This window comes from Seriola aureovittata, chromosome 2, assembly GCF_021018895.1.
Source record: "Seriola aureovittata isolate HTS-2021-v1 ecotype China chromosome 2, ASM2101889v1, whole genome shotgun sequence".
NCBI lineage: Eukaryota > Metazoa > Chordata > Actinopteri > Carangiformes > Carangidae > Seriola > Seriola aureovittata.
The window spans coordinates 30,808,625-30,822,080 of NC_079365.1; the positions used below are offsets into that span (position 1 = coordinate 30,808,625).

A 13,456-nucleotide genomic window follows, 5' to 3' on the forward strand; every position below is an offset into this window, starting at 1 on the left:
AAATATTATAAACACTTAAGTAAAAGCTGGTGTTCTAATTCACGCAATTAACTTTACAAAAAGGTTAAAAAAAAATGTCAGTAGCTGAGACTGGGAGAAACTGTGTTCATGAATCATTAGGAAATGAATAGTTCAGGATGTGTGAAGCGGAGTAATGACCGCTGTCTTATAATAAGTCGCTGCTGATTAACTAGCACAAGCTAGTAACGACTAATTGGCTGCTGATTAATCATTCATGATTTTAACTCTCGCTCTCTCTTTCTGCAGGTGGTACAAGAGGTGAGCAATTCCTCATTACTTCATAACTGTCTTGACTGTTACCTTCCTGCTCTGTGACACATACTGAGCCGTCACTGAGCAGATACGTGGAAACTGTATTTCTGTCTCGGGCAACGCCACATATCATGTTGTGGGACGGCTTGGATGCAGTTTAAGACGACATAGATAGCAAAACAAAACATGTGCCTGAGTCCTCGGGCCGAGTCCGGCCCATATACTTCCACATCTGGGCAGATTCCGGCTGTGATCCTCCGGTTATCGGCTGATTGTGTGTGCGCCAAAACTGGCCCAGATGTGGAAGTAGCATCTGAGAATCACGCTGTATACGGGCCAGGTTCGGGCCATAGAACCGGCCGTATCCAACACAAGTGGTAAAAAATGAAGCATCAGCAATGAAGAACCAGAAGCTGCAGTTCCTCTAACGGCCACTAGAGTCTGGCTCCAACAGTGAGTCAGTCCCCATAGACTCCCATGTTAAAATGTCCAACTTTACAGCAGAAATAAACATGTTTACAGCCTGGTACAAAAACTGTTTTGGTCTCTGGAGATAATTTCCTCCTTCATGACACCTGTTTATATAACTCACCTGTTTATATAACTCACCTGTTTATATAACTCACCTGTTTACATTTTATTATGTGGCGGATTGAGGGCGTGGCCTCTTTGAGTGACAGGTGGGTGAATATATTTTTGCCACAAAACGACATGAGCCAAAACACATTAGAGAGCAGGTTAGAGTGGATGAACCTCACCACAGAAACACAGAGGTGACAAATCTGAAGACACATCTTCACACAAACCGTGCACATGCAAACAATTACAAACGCACATGCTCAGAAAATACACACACAACATGAAACACACACACACACACAAACCCAAAATGATAAAGATTCCCTCGGTTGTATCAGAGAAATGAGACGTTGGAGGAGGAGACGTGTTCACTGGTGTGTGTTTATGTTTGTCTCTCCTCGTCCTTCCACCTATCCATCTACCTACCTGTCCATCCTCTCATCCATCCCTACCTTTAATGATCTGTGACGAAGAGAAGCGTCCGGAGGAGAGGAGGAGGAGAAGGAAGTGAGGAAGAGTGCATTATAAAATAAAGGCCCTTAAGGTAAATAAGAAAGATATATATATATATATATATATATATATATATAAATTATTGTGCATTGGATAAATAAAACTGCTCTGTGGTTAGAGAAAGTTAGATTCTTTTTAATTATATATTGGTGTTTAAATTGTAAACAAAGTGAAATTAACACAGTACATGAACATGAAACTGATCCGAGCAGCTGCAGCAGAACTTGTAGTTGTTGTACCTGAAGCTTGAAGATGATGATTGTCGAGAATAGAAGAAAAAAACACAGACACACACTTGGCTCATTAACGGACAGACGCAGGTCATTACCCTCGGCGGTGAGAGCGGCGTGGACAGACAGGCTCAGTGAAAAGGTTGAAGGATGACATCAACGCGAACGTAAATGCAAAATGTTTGATTTGTCTCGATGTGATCATCCATCGGTAAAAGCGTCTGCAGCTGGACACATCAGTTCAGACGTCGGCCTTGAACAGAGCTACATGTGTTAACGAGCTGACAACAGCTGATCAGAACGTCCCTCAGAACACACGGGGGGTTCTGACGTACAGATGTTAGAGGTTCTTTCAAGAACATTCTTCCAACATCTGCCCCTTTATGCTGCAAATTAGATTTTTTTATCTGAAAAGTTTATAACCAGGCGGCATGAATGAGGATTTCTCAATTATATATTATATATTATATTATATTATAGTGTTTATTTACTTTTCACAGTGTTATATATCTCAGTTATCTGGGTTTGCAGTAGTTTGGATGCATTTATGTATTTTTATGACTTTTTAATGATGTAGTTTTTATGTTGCATCTTGTTGCCTTTCACATATATACCACTTCAAAACGTTTATTATTATTATTTTTATTATTATTTTGATTTGCCACGCCCCTTGTGTAGGTGCACGTCTCCAGGCTGTGAACTAAACATGGTGGCACCCGTGTCCTCTGCTGGACACGCCCCCCGCACGCTGATGATGCGTGTGTTCACATATGATTGGCTGTTTTATATTTTTTTCTTATTCAAATGTAACTTGCGGCGTGTTTTGTGATGACGACCCTGATGAAGGAGCCTCAGGTGCAGTGCACCTTGGACCTGAGTGAAGCCAGAAAACTTACTTTGGTATATAAGTATTTCTGAAATGTTTTATTCTGTAAAAACATGGAGGAAAATATATATATAAGGTCAGAAAGAGAGGACAGAGGTCTGAGAGCTTCTGCTGCAGGTGTTTTGTTGGTTTGTTGCATTTAAAGCAGCGAAATAACCAGAAACATGATGAGTGTGATTATGGTTCATACTTCTTACATTCAGAATCTCCCTCGCTCTAAATATTGTAAGAACTGTTGGGAGACTGATGTCGCTCCATTCCTCCCACAGACAGGCCCGTCATCAATGTGTCCAGTCCTGATTCTTGAAGCTTTTATGTCTGTAACAAGTGTCTGCATGAGACGACAGAGGTTCATCACAGCCCCGGACCTCGCCGCTTGGTGGAGACCAGAGCAGAGGAGGGAACTGGGTGACTGCTGGACTTACCGCTGCACGCATCAGATGTTCACGTGTTCTGCTGCCTTCAAGGTCGTAAAAATAAAGTAAATAAATACGTCACCGCTGCTTAAACATCGAGGTTCTGTCGGTTACTAACCGAACTACAAGACATACAACAGAGGCATCACTTTTTCTCTCCTTTATTAATGTTAAAGAACAAAAATAAAAGCTCTGGGAGAGGTCTGATTACATCCTTTAACAACACTGTCTAATTCCCGTGACTGCAGGTAACGGACACGGCCGACACCCTTCATGCACCCACGTCTTGTGGAACTTGATAACGGGATGAGAGAACGGAGAGAAGTAAAAGAGGAGGTTCAGGCTTTCTGGCTGAATGCTCCACTGATTCCTTCAGCTCGTCACTTTTCACTCCTTCCTCTTTAAGTCTTTTTTACCTGCAGACGTCTTCTCCACCTTTTCCCTGCTTTTCGCTTTGATTTCCACTCCATCTCCCATTTCCATTTTCCTTTCTTCCCTCCTTGCGATGCCTCCTTCCCCACCGCATCCTGACTTATCCACCCTGCTCGCTCCATTTCCTCTTCCATCTTCCTCCTCTTTCAGCGTTTCCCTGCCTCTCCTCTCTTTTTTTCTTCCCCACAATCCCAATCCTCTGAAATAAATGAGCAACCTGGTTCCTATTCTCATCCTCTCTCCAGGCTGGCATTTAAACGGCAGGGTGGGAACACACACACACACACACACACACACACACACACACACACACGCCTGCTGAGTATGCAGACAGCAGCGTTTGATTGTGCACGGCTATGACATATGGTATCACACACAAGGAGTTTCCACACATGCACAAAAACAGAATCTTCCTTTAGCACATTTGTGTGTGAGAAGGAAAGAGCTGCACACTCCTTCCTCACATGTATCAGGCCTCGGCTGATTTACTCTTTAAAACCAAAACCGTACAAACCTGCATCTGGAGTAACGGTAGGTGACGAGACAGAGCGTTTTTACGCTCAACAAATTACTTTATCATATATATATATATAATATAATAAGACATTTTTATACAACACTTTTCAAGATCTTTGCACACGGAAGAGAAATACCACAAAATATAAACACATTCAAATTTAAAAGAAACACCTGATCACCTGGACATCATAGATGAATAACATCAGAATACCAGTCCATAGATTACCATGGTTACCGGTTACCTGAGGATGCTGTGTTGCTACAGTTTCTGTTTGTGAATCTGTGTGTGTGTGTGTGTGTGTGTGTGTGTGTGTGTGTGTGTGTGTGTGTGTGTGTGTGTGTGTGTGTGTGTGTGTGTGTGTGTGTGTGTGTGTGTGTGTGTGCGTGTGTGTGTGTGTGTGTGTGTGTGTGTCTGTGTCTCATAGGGGCGTGGTGGCCAAGTGGTAAGGCGTTGGTCTCGTAAACCAAAGATCATGGGTTCAATCCCCGTCCACGCCTTTAGGATCCACCTGTTTACCTTTGATGACCACAGTCCGCTCCGTGAACAGGGTGTCGGTCCTCGCTGACGCTCTCTAGTATAAACTCGCCTTTTGCTAAACACCAAAACAAACCGCAACGTCAGCTGGACTCCAGGGCACGTATCAAGCTAGAAAGGAGGTCAGAGCTCTTTTCCACACATCTCCCGATAAGTAGCAGGTGATGGCAGCAGTCAGGTGATGAGCGGGGAGCGATGACATCACCCGAGAGGGAAGGAAAGGAAGGGCGCTTGGTCCACATCAGTCTAGTTGTCTAGATATAAGATTATATGTTATTTATTGTTTAATTTGAATTTAAATCATGTGTTTATCACACATGAGTTTACAGACAGAGACCTTTGACTCCGCCTGGTTAACACATGTGATGTCACACATGTGATGTCACACACAAGGTTTCTGCTCCACACGTGCACAAAAACACAAATCTTCCTTTAGCACATCTTTCCGTGCAGTCGGGCTGTGAAAGGAACAGATGCTGAGCAGAGGACAGAGCTTTGAAGAAGAGAGGCAGGACGACAAAAGGGAACATAACAACATGTTGAACAGCATGTAAATATTGTAATATCCAGACAGTATAAAACAGCCTGAGTTCTTTGAGACTCCCTGAGCAGATTTCTCAGCTGCACGTTCTTCCCTCTGATCTCCTCTTCTACCACATCTGCAGAGGTGGTCTACCAGATCCACATCTGGAGGCTGATCTTCAGTTACTTTGCCTCAGCTCATTCAGGCGTGGTGGCCAAGTGGTAAGGCGTTGGTCTCGTAAACCAAAGATCATGGGTTCAATCCCCATCCACGCCTTTAAAGTGTCTTAAATAATAAAGGTGAAGACAGTCAGACGTTCACTAAAGCACCTGAGCTCATCACCTGTAAATGCATGATGGTTATTGACGATGATCTCGCCCCCGCTGTCGTCTGAGCTTCTGTTATTCTCTCTTCTATCTGTCGCTGTTCATACTCAATGTGTCACTGGTGTTGAGCTCTGACAGCGCTGTGGGCTCCTTGTTTTTGGAAGAAATGTTGTGAACACAACTCAACAAACATCCGGGGGGTCTGTCTGCACCGTGGGGGCGGCACCACAGGAGGTCCCTCCCAAAAAAAACTGCGTCGTGCAGAAACAAGTTGAATCTGGTTCAACTTTCTCAGAGGAAGAAGAGTCGTGTTTACCGTGAAGCATCGACGCGTTCTCCTGTTTACCTGCAGACTGTCACTGTGTTTTTTTTAAGCTGATTTTGTTGTGACGTCGTCCTCGGACAGTCAGCCTCAGCATGAATCCAGATCCATCAGAACAGGCCTTCAGCTGCTCCGGGGTTGGGGAGTCTCAGGTTTCTGTTCTTGGTGACAGGAAGTGGAACCTGACGTGGTTTTCTGCTGTTGGAGGTTGGACGTGTTGTTTTCCACTGAGAACTGCACACGTTCTAACAAGCAGGTGAACTACCAGTGATTTCCTTTGTTACTTGAGTCATATTCATCCTTTTGAGATTTTTACATTTACATTTTTGAACTTTCAAGGCCATCGCCAAGAAAGCAATTTGTAAAAGATATTGGTATTGATGGAATTCATAGAGTCGAGCAAACAGTGTTAATCTGAGGGATTCTTGAAGAGATATGTAAAAGAGCAGAAAGAAGAAGAAGAGAAGACGGCGAGAAAAATATTCCTCTGTGGCATTTTTCTTTTGTCAGCCCACAGTGAAGACAAATGGAGAGAGAGAGAGAGGAATCACTCTGCCTGAGTGAACCTGCAGCGAGGATTATTGCAGAGAGCTCGCTACAGAGAGAATATTCTTCATAATGTTTTTGCCACGCAAACCCACAGAGAGAGGAATTGAAAAGCAGGAGGAGGCAGGAGGATGTCACTCCTCCTCCTGCTCCTCTTCCTCTCATCATCTGAGCGGGTTAAACCTTCAAATGACCAGTGTTCGACGCATCAGCGAACTCCCGTCCTGTAAAAACCGCCCAAGCACTGAACAGAGAGCTTCTCATTACCGGGTCTGGGTTCTGGACATGAGCTAACACAGGCTCGGCTCCAGGGTGTAAACAGCTGGATCAAGTCTCGTCATCAACTTATTGAGAGCCTTGGTGTGAAGGAACATGATGGAGGTGCTGTGAGAGTCATCTCTGCAAAATGGACGGAGGCTTCTGGGAAAACTCTAAAAGGATGTATTCTGAGTTTAGTGTGCACAGCTTGTCCAACTGTTGTTCATAAATAAACAACAAACAGACTGTAAATGAAATTTTGGGCAAAAAAAACAAGATGGGAATTCACAAGACTGACGATGGGAGCAAAACAGGAAGTAATGTGACATAATATATGGAGCGAGGCGTTGGTGTGGATGGACCCAGTCGGCGTTCCACAACCTGAACCGTGAACTTTCTATTGTAACCGTGACAGTGAAGGTCCATGTGTTTAACTCAAACCACCATAAATACCCAAACCTAATCATGACCTAGCAGCACACCAACATGCATGCAAGTCAGATGTGTCCTGGGTCAAATGTTCATGACGCAGACGGTCAGTGTCCAAGTTATAGGCAAAATGTACGTACGCTAAAGAGAGGGAGATCATTTAGAGGGAGAGGACGAAGACAGAAAAATACAGGAAGAAGGAAGGTTACTACGTGATACGTGGAAGTCAAAACAGGAAGCGAAGGCGAGTAGTTTATGAGCCGTGTGTCGATTCGGGGGCTGAAACCTTCAGATGCGCCACAGCAGAGCGACCACACTGTCCCGTCTTTCTTCTGCTGGACAACAAAGGCTCCAACCGGCGAATCCTTCATGGCCCCAGCATCTCCCAAGATTCATTGCGCACCTGTAGTGAAAATAAGCACAGCAGCAAATAACACTCACACAGAGCCTGAGGAATACACTGTTTACTGTAAGTGTTGTGTTGCAGCTCAGTTCAGCAGCTACAAAGGTACAAGCGTCCAAACCAAGGACCTTAACACCTCAAGCTTTGGTGAAGGAAAGGTTACGTGTTGTCACGGTTGCTCGGCGACAGCTATGGAGTGATAATGGGAGAGGTGGAGGAACTAACAGGAAGTGGCAAAAGGAAGAAGAAAAAATAAAACTTAAAGCCACATTTCCTCCAATGAAATGAATACATGAACGATGGGAAACGAGTCGGATGTCAGATGAGCTCAGAGATGCACAAATCTAATTAATAAAAATAATAAAAACAAATGGAAAAGGATTGGAGTGACTAAATTGTGAGGGAGGGTGAAGAGTGAGAAAGAGAAGTAGAAGAAGGAGGGATAAATGGATGAGAGAGGCAGGAGAGCAGCTCGGCGTTCGGCCCCACGCTGATTTGACAGTTCTATTATGAAGAAGGATGAGTGGTAGAAAAGTGAAATTTGAGCAGATCTCTCTTTTTCTCTCTCGCTCTTCCAGTTGTCTCTCGCACTTTTTCTCTCTTTCCTCTTTGTTCTCTTGCTCAATTTCTCCCAGTCCTTCCCGCCACTTAGCTCCACTTCCCTCTCTCTTTCCTCTCCATCTCCGTCGCTCCCGTGTGCCCGCCACCTAAATGAAAAAGGAGAGCTCTAATCTTTCGCCCCTTCTGGATGATTACCATTTTATCTTTCAATTACCAATAATCCCTCTCCTCTCTCACTCCCCCTCTATAGCTCTATTTTTATTTCACCCTTAGTTTCTCTCTATCTTTTCTCTCCTTTAGTCTTTCTGTTCAGTTCTGGTCACGTTTGCTATTAAAACATTTTTTTCATCATTTCATTTAACCTTTTGACCTGTTTTTTTTGTTGTTTGTTGACAAAGAGATGGAAAAATGTCTGGTTTTTTTTGTTAATTTCCTGTGTTGTATAATCAGGAAGGATTTGGTTGAAAAATGTGTAACTGGGGCTTAAAGTGGCCTAAAATAAATGTGAATAAACCACATTAAACTACTTATTTTGTTGAGCTGCCATTTTTTGTTGCATTGCCTCCGCTGCCTCACCTTGAGTAAGCTAACGTTAAGGCTGTTATATGTACGTCCTCTGCAGAGGCGTAGACAAATGTAAAGTGTATTTTGGCATCATGCCTGCCTGTAATTGGTTAATATATGACTTTAACTTTGAAAGGAACTAAGTTCATTGACTTTGGACGAGAACAATTCAACAGTTTGTGTGTTATTGGTTAAAGTACAATGAGTTTGTTCATAATTGTAACTGAGACGAACATCTGATCATATTTTAAAAGAGCTATTTGTAAGATTTGCTATTGCTATGTAGCTAACTTTAGCATTAGCTGCTGTTTATTTTCCGGTCTAGTTAAGAGCTTCAGCCATTGTCGCGTTTACAATATGTCCTCTGAACAGCTACTTCTTCGGGACACTACAGTGACTCAGTATCGGAACGTGACGAGACAGTTCAGCTAAGACCGGTGCTAGCTGGTTAGCATGCTCACTTCAGTAGAAGAAAGAAGTGATAGAAATAGAAACAAAAAACAAGACGGTTTCTTTCCACGTCTGGAGAAGCTGTTGGTGAGTAAAGGAAAAAAGTTTGATGCTGAACTCACAACGTTTCTTCTAGACCAGTAAGTAAACAGCTGCTAATGTAAATCTTAAAGCTTATAAATCTCTGCTCTCTGTATTCGGTCTCAGTAACTGCAAAGCTTCTGTCTGTCTCTAACTATCCCGCCTGAAAACACGCCTCCGCCTCCATGTGTTTCACTGTTGGTGGTTTTTCTAACAGCGCCTCAGACTTTACTTCGTGACCTTAGAATACACGTAGTTACTTGAGGAAAATGGAAATAACCAATGTCCTTCTTCACACTGAGAGCAGTGGTCTGCGGTCTGCAGCATCAACATCATAAACCTGCAAATTATGTTGTTTTTTTTTTTTTACTGCTGTGGTTTTGAATTTTTGGACATAAAACAACCAAACACTTCAGTCCGCACCATCAACCCCAGTGATGCTTTTCAGCCGTTCTCCAAGTGTCATTTTTGGGAATGTTTATTCCTGCAGTTTTTCAAATTAAACTTCCCATGACCAGGAAACACTGAGTGGGTGTAATCAAATCAAAGTTGCACAGGTGCAGCGTTGCTCACCAAATCAGTGCACAGCACTTTTAAAAAAAAAAATTATTTTTTTTTTACTTTGTTGAGCTGCTGTTTGTGGTTCAGCACATTTTAGAGTTGAATTAACAGTGACGTTTACAGTGTTTAAGCGAGGAGAAATGTGTGCTTGGTATTTGCTCAGGTGCCGTGTTTGCTTCTTGCCAAAATATCCAATCATCTTGCAGCAGAATATAGTGTACAGTGTAGAATACAGTAGTTTTGGTTTTAAGAACCAAAAACCATCTCAGTGTAGTTTTACATCTCCTCTCTCAGGCTTCTCTCTGCAGCTCTAGTAACAACAGGTCGGTGAGCCAATCAGAAGAGAGGAGGCCCTGAGTCTCTCTTCTGATTGGCTGACTGTTTTCTGACTGATCCAATAAAAATATAGCAGATTTCAGGCAAAAACACTCAGAGAAACCAAATCCTGTAAAGGTTTGGATGGTGGGTCCAGGTGGGCGGGGCTTGGTGACTGCTTTGTTGTGACATCACAAAGTTCCAGAAGTCCTGACGGCTGGTTTTAAGGCTCAGTTTCTGAATACAGGCTGTGTGCATTTCTCTGTGGACTGAGGCTTTGATACTTTCACAGTATTAATATAGAAGCTAGAGCTGATCTATAATCAAACATCACATGGACACAGACATTTACGCTGGAGGAGCTTTAAGATTTCCTCCTTCCTCACCCTCCTCACTCTGTCTTCCCTCCTCTGGTTTCTCCAGTTGGTGAGGTTTACCTCCAGGTGTCAGTCTGGTTCATAGATTAAACTGACTCTTACAGGCTGGCTTTTCTCTCTCGGTCTACCCCACAACACACACACACACACACACACACACACACACACACACACACACACACACACTTACTTCACTCGACCTATGCTTCACCTCTCTTCACCGGCAAGACGAGCTGCAATTACCTCCCAAACTATCTCGTCTCATCCAGACTTAGAGCCTGGATGAGCGGGATGCCTGGTGTGTGTATATATGTGTGTGCGTGTGTGTGTGTATATATGTGAGTGTGTGTGTGTGTGTGTGTGTGTGTGTGTGTGTGTGTGTGTCTGTGTCTTGTTTTCCTGTATTTATACACTTACTAGGACCAAATCCACTTACAAGAATAAAACCTTTGGGGAAATCTTTAACAGTGATTTAAAGCAAACCCGTCGCCACGTTGTTTATCTCACTGGTCAAAGTCATCGAACGCTGATCCACTCGTTCTGTCACTGCACAGAAACTCTTCACTGAGTTTGTTGAAGTCGAGCACCGAGTTGCTTCTCACCTATCATCTGGCTCAGCTTTTAAATTAAGCTTTATTGGTCCCTCTTCTCCTATTTGAATAATTAATGAGGGCTCCATAAATCAGGGCACTTGGCGAGGTGGACTCAGTAGGAATCTCTGCAGCTGCTCGCTCACTGTTCGGGGTTTGATGCAGTTGTTTAAGACTCCTGCTTTTGACTGCATGTTTGTTGAGGAAAGCAGCAGAGACAGTGAAGCTGTCGGTTCAGGACTGAAGTGAAGGTTTGGCCTTGAATTTACAAGATTTATGTGGGAAGCAGACGGGAGGAAAAAAGTCCAAACCAGTTGATTGGACATCTATTAAAACATCTACAATCTATTTTGTGAATATTAAAACTCTCAAAAGATGATTTTCTTCTTCACAGTCAAACTAGAAAGACCTGCCTGATCCCAGCCTCTTGATTAAAATCTATTCCCTCCTGTTTGTCTACGCGCACGCACTTTCACCGTGTAAGTAAACATCAGGAGTTTTTCAATTTGCAGTCGTGTGGTTTACTCCTTCCACACATCTGAGGCATGGCCGGAAAAAACCCAGCAGAGGAGTTCCTCTCCTGCTCCTCTCCGTCTGATTCCTCACATCGTTTTCTGATTTCTTTTCTGTGGCGGCAACAAAGATGAGCACGTCGCCTGTGGCTTTTACCGTGCGCGCACACACACACACACACACACACAGAGAGAGAGAGAATGATAACAAATGTCCAAGGTTTTTCCTGAATAGAAATGAGTTGCAGTTATGACATACCCGCCTCACAAGTGCCAACGTTTTTAACAAAACGTATATCAGATGTGCGGAGGGATAATTACTTTTCCCTCCATTGATGAAAGTTGTTTGTTGTTGTGAATGCAGCCGCAGATCTTTAACACTTTATTACAGTCATGTCCAGACGCAGACCCATGACGTATAATGATGTGGACGGCGTGTAATACAGGCTAATCTACAGAGATTACATGTTACACAGATAATGACGGGGGGGGGTCAGCACGGCTCCACACGCTGCAGGTGTCTGAGTGCTGGAGGTGGAGTGTGTTCGTCCGCGTGATCGTCGGCTTGTGCACATCGTGCATCCCGCACGAGGCCTGCGCCTCCAGATGATCCTTACATCCCTGTCTCTCGGTCAACGAGGCGTGAAGATGAATGTTGCTGTTGAAATGCTGCCAGGAAGATGATGATCACCACGACAATGGCGACGATGATGATGATGATAGGAATTACTCTGTGTGTATTGTAGGTGCGTGTGTGTGTGTGTGTGTGTGTGTGTGTGTGTGTGTGTGTGTGTGTGGATGGCTGATGGCTGATGGGAGATATGATAAGCGTGTTTGCGGTTCGGGCTGAGTGGAGCTCCGTAGTTACTCATAAAGCGTGTCTGATGAAGATTACCCCGCTTATAGCAGCATCACAGCCCACAACGCTCAATCATTTAATAAACTGAAAGTATTCTGATTGGCTCCCATGTGTCCTTGTGCCTCAATAATGTAGAGGAAATTGAGTTATTTCATGAATTGATGAGAGGAAACTCTGTGTAATTAATGAGTCTCAGGGAACAAATATGAAAATGGCTGCAGTCCTTACTCCGATTCCCTATTTAATTAAAAACACTGAGCGTCATTCATCAAATACCATAGTACATTTACATTTGTGTGAAATCCTGTTTAATAGATACAATAGCAAAAAGAGAGGGGGGGGGGGGGGGCAGAGCTCAGCCTCAAATTAGACTTATAGTCTTTAGGAAACAGACACTCAATCTTTTGCCATGTACGAACTTCGAGCTTCACTCATTATGATTCTCTCGTTCTTCAGGAGTTAAAATACAAGAAATACTGTGACGAGATCCTGAGGCCCGTCGCCGCGCCGCTCCCGGCTCTGCTGCATGTCGTTCCCCTTCTCTCTGTAAAGGCACAAAGTGGCCGAACATATAACTTTCAAAGGTTATTGCTCTTATCTGTTCTATTTATTTTATTTTATCTTATAGTTTTACTTATTAATCAGACTCTTAGAAGAAGATCAGGATGTTTGAGGTCATTTATCTTTTTGTGTTCAACCTTGTGCAAAACGTGTGTTTAGGAGAAACGGAGGGAAAAGTCCCAGAACAGCTTGTTAGACTAGATATTTTAATAAGCTCTTTGCTTAGTATTCAAATCCAAGTCTTATATTATATTATATTTACCCCAGGTAACAATAGATATCCCGCTGGGGGGCGGTTCTGACCCTGATGCTTTCTGCCCTCCCACAATCAATTAGCCCCCCACACTGTAACAACACAAACAAGGGCCCGTGCGGAGCCTCGGGATCATTGCTCACACAGGCCCAGGGGCCCCCGCTTGTAACTGAGTGTGGCCCCATTAACCTCAGACACACATGAGGCCTGTATGGCCCATCCAACTCGAGCGTGTCCCACAATGCCGTGCTGGCTGGGCGCCTGATTCCCTCTCGCCTCATTCATTCTCTCGCTCCCCCGATCCACTCCACTCTCTCCTCTTTCTCCTCCCGTCCTCTTCCCTCCACTCAAGACGTCTTGAAATAAAAATAAAAAAACATTTATTTTTCTGAAGATCCTTGAAGCTTCAGCAAATCAGACAAAAGGAAATGATCCACAACAGAACGTCAGTGTGTGATGTATAAATCAGTGTTGACCAAAGAGCAGTTTATGTCTGAATAAATATTTTATTCAGTGTCCAGTGAAAGAAATAATAATTCACCGTTTTTCTTTTGTTTGTGTTGAAACTGTAAAACTGACCAA

General features: G+C 43.6%; 2 non-coding genes across 2 annotated transcripts; both read left to right on the forward strand.

Annotated features, from left to right (window-relative positions):
• Positions 1-4,274: 4,274 nt before the first annotated feature.
• On the forward strand, positions 4,275-4,346 carry trnat-cgu (transfer RNA threonine (anticodon CGU)). Its single transcript has one exon. It is a non-coding gene; the product is annotated as a tRNA-Thr (tRNA).
• Positions 4,347-5,110: 764 nt separating this feature from the next.
• On the forward strand, positions 5,111-5,182 carry trnat-cgu (transfer RNA threonine (anticodon CGU)). The gene has a single exon. It is a non-coding gene; the product is annotated as a tRNA-Thr (tRNA).
• Positions 5,183-13,456: the final 8,274 nt, after the last annotated feature.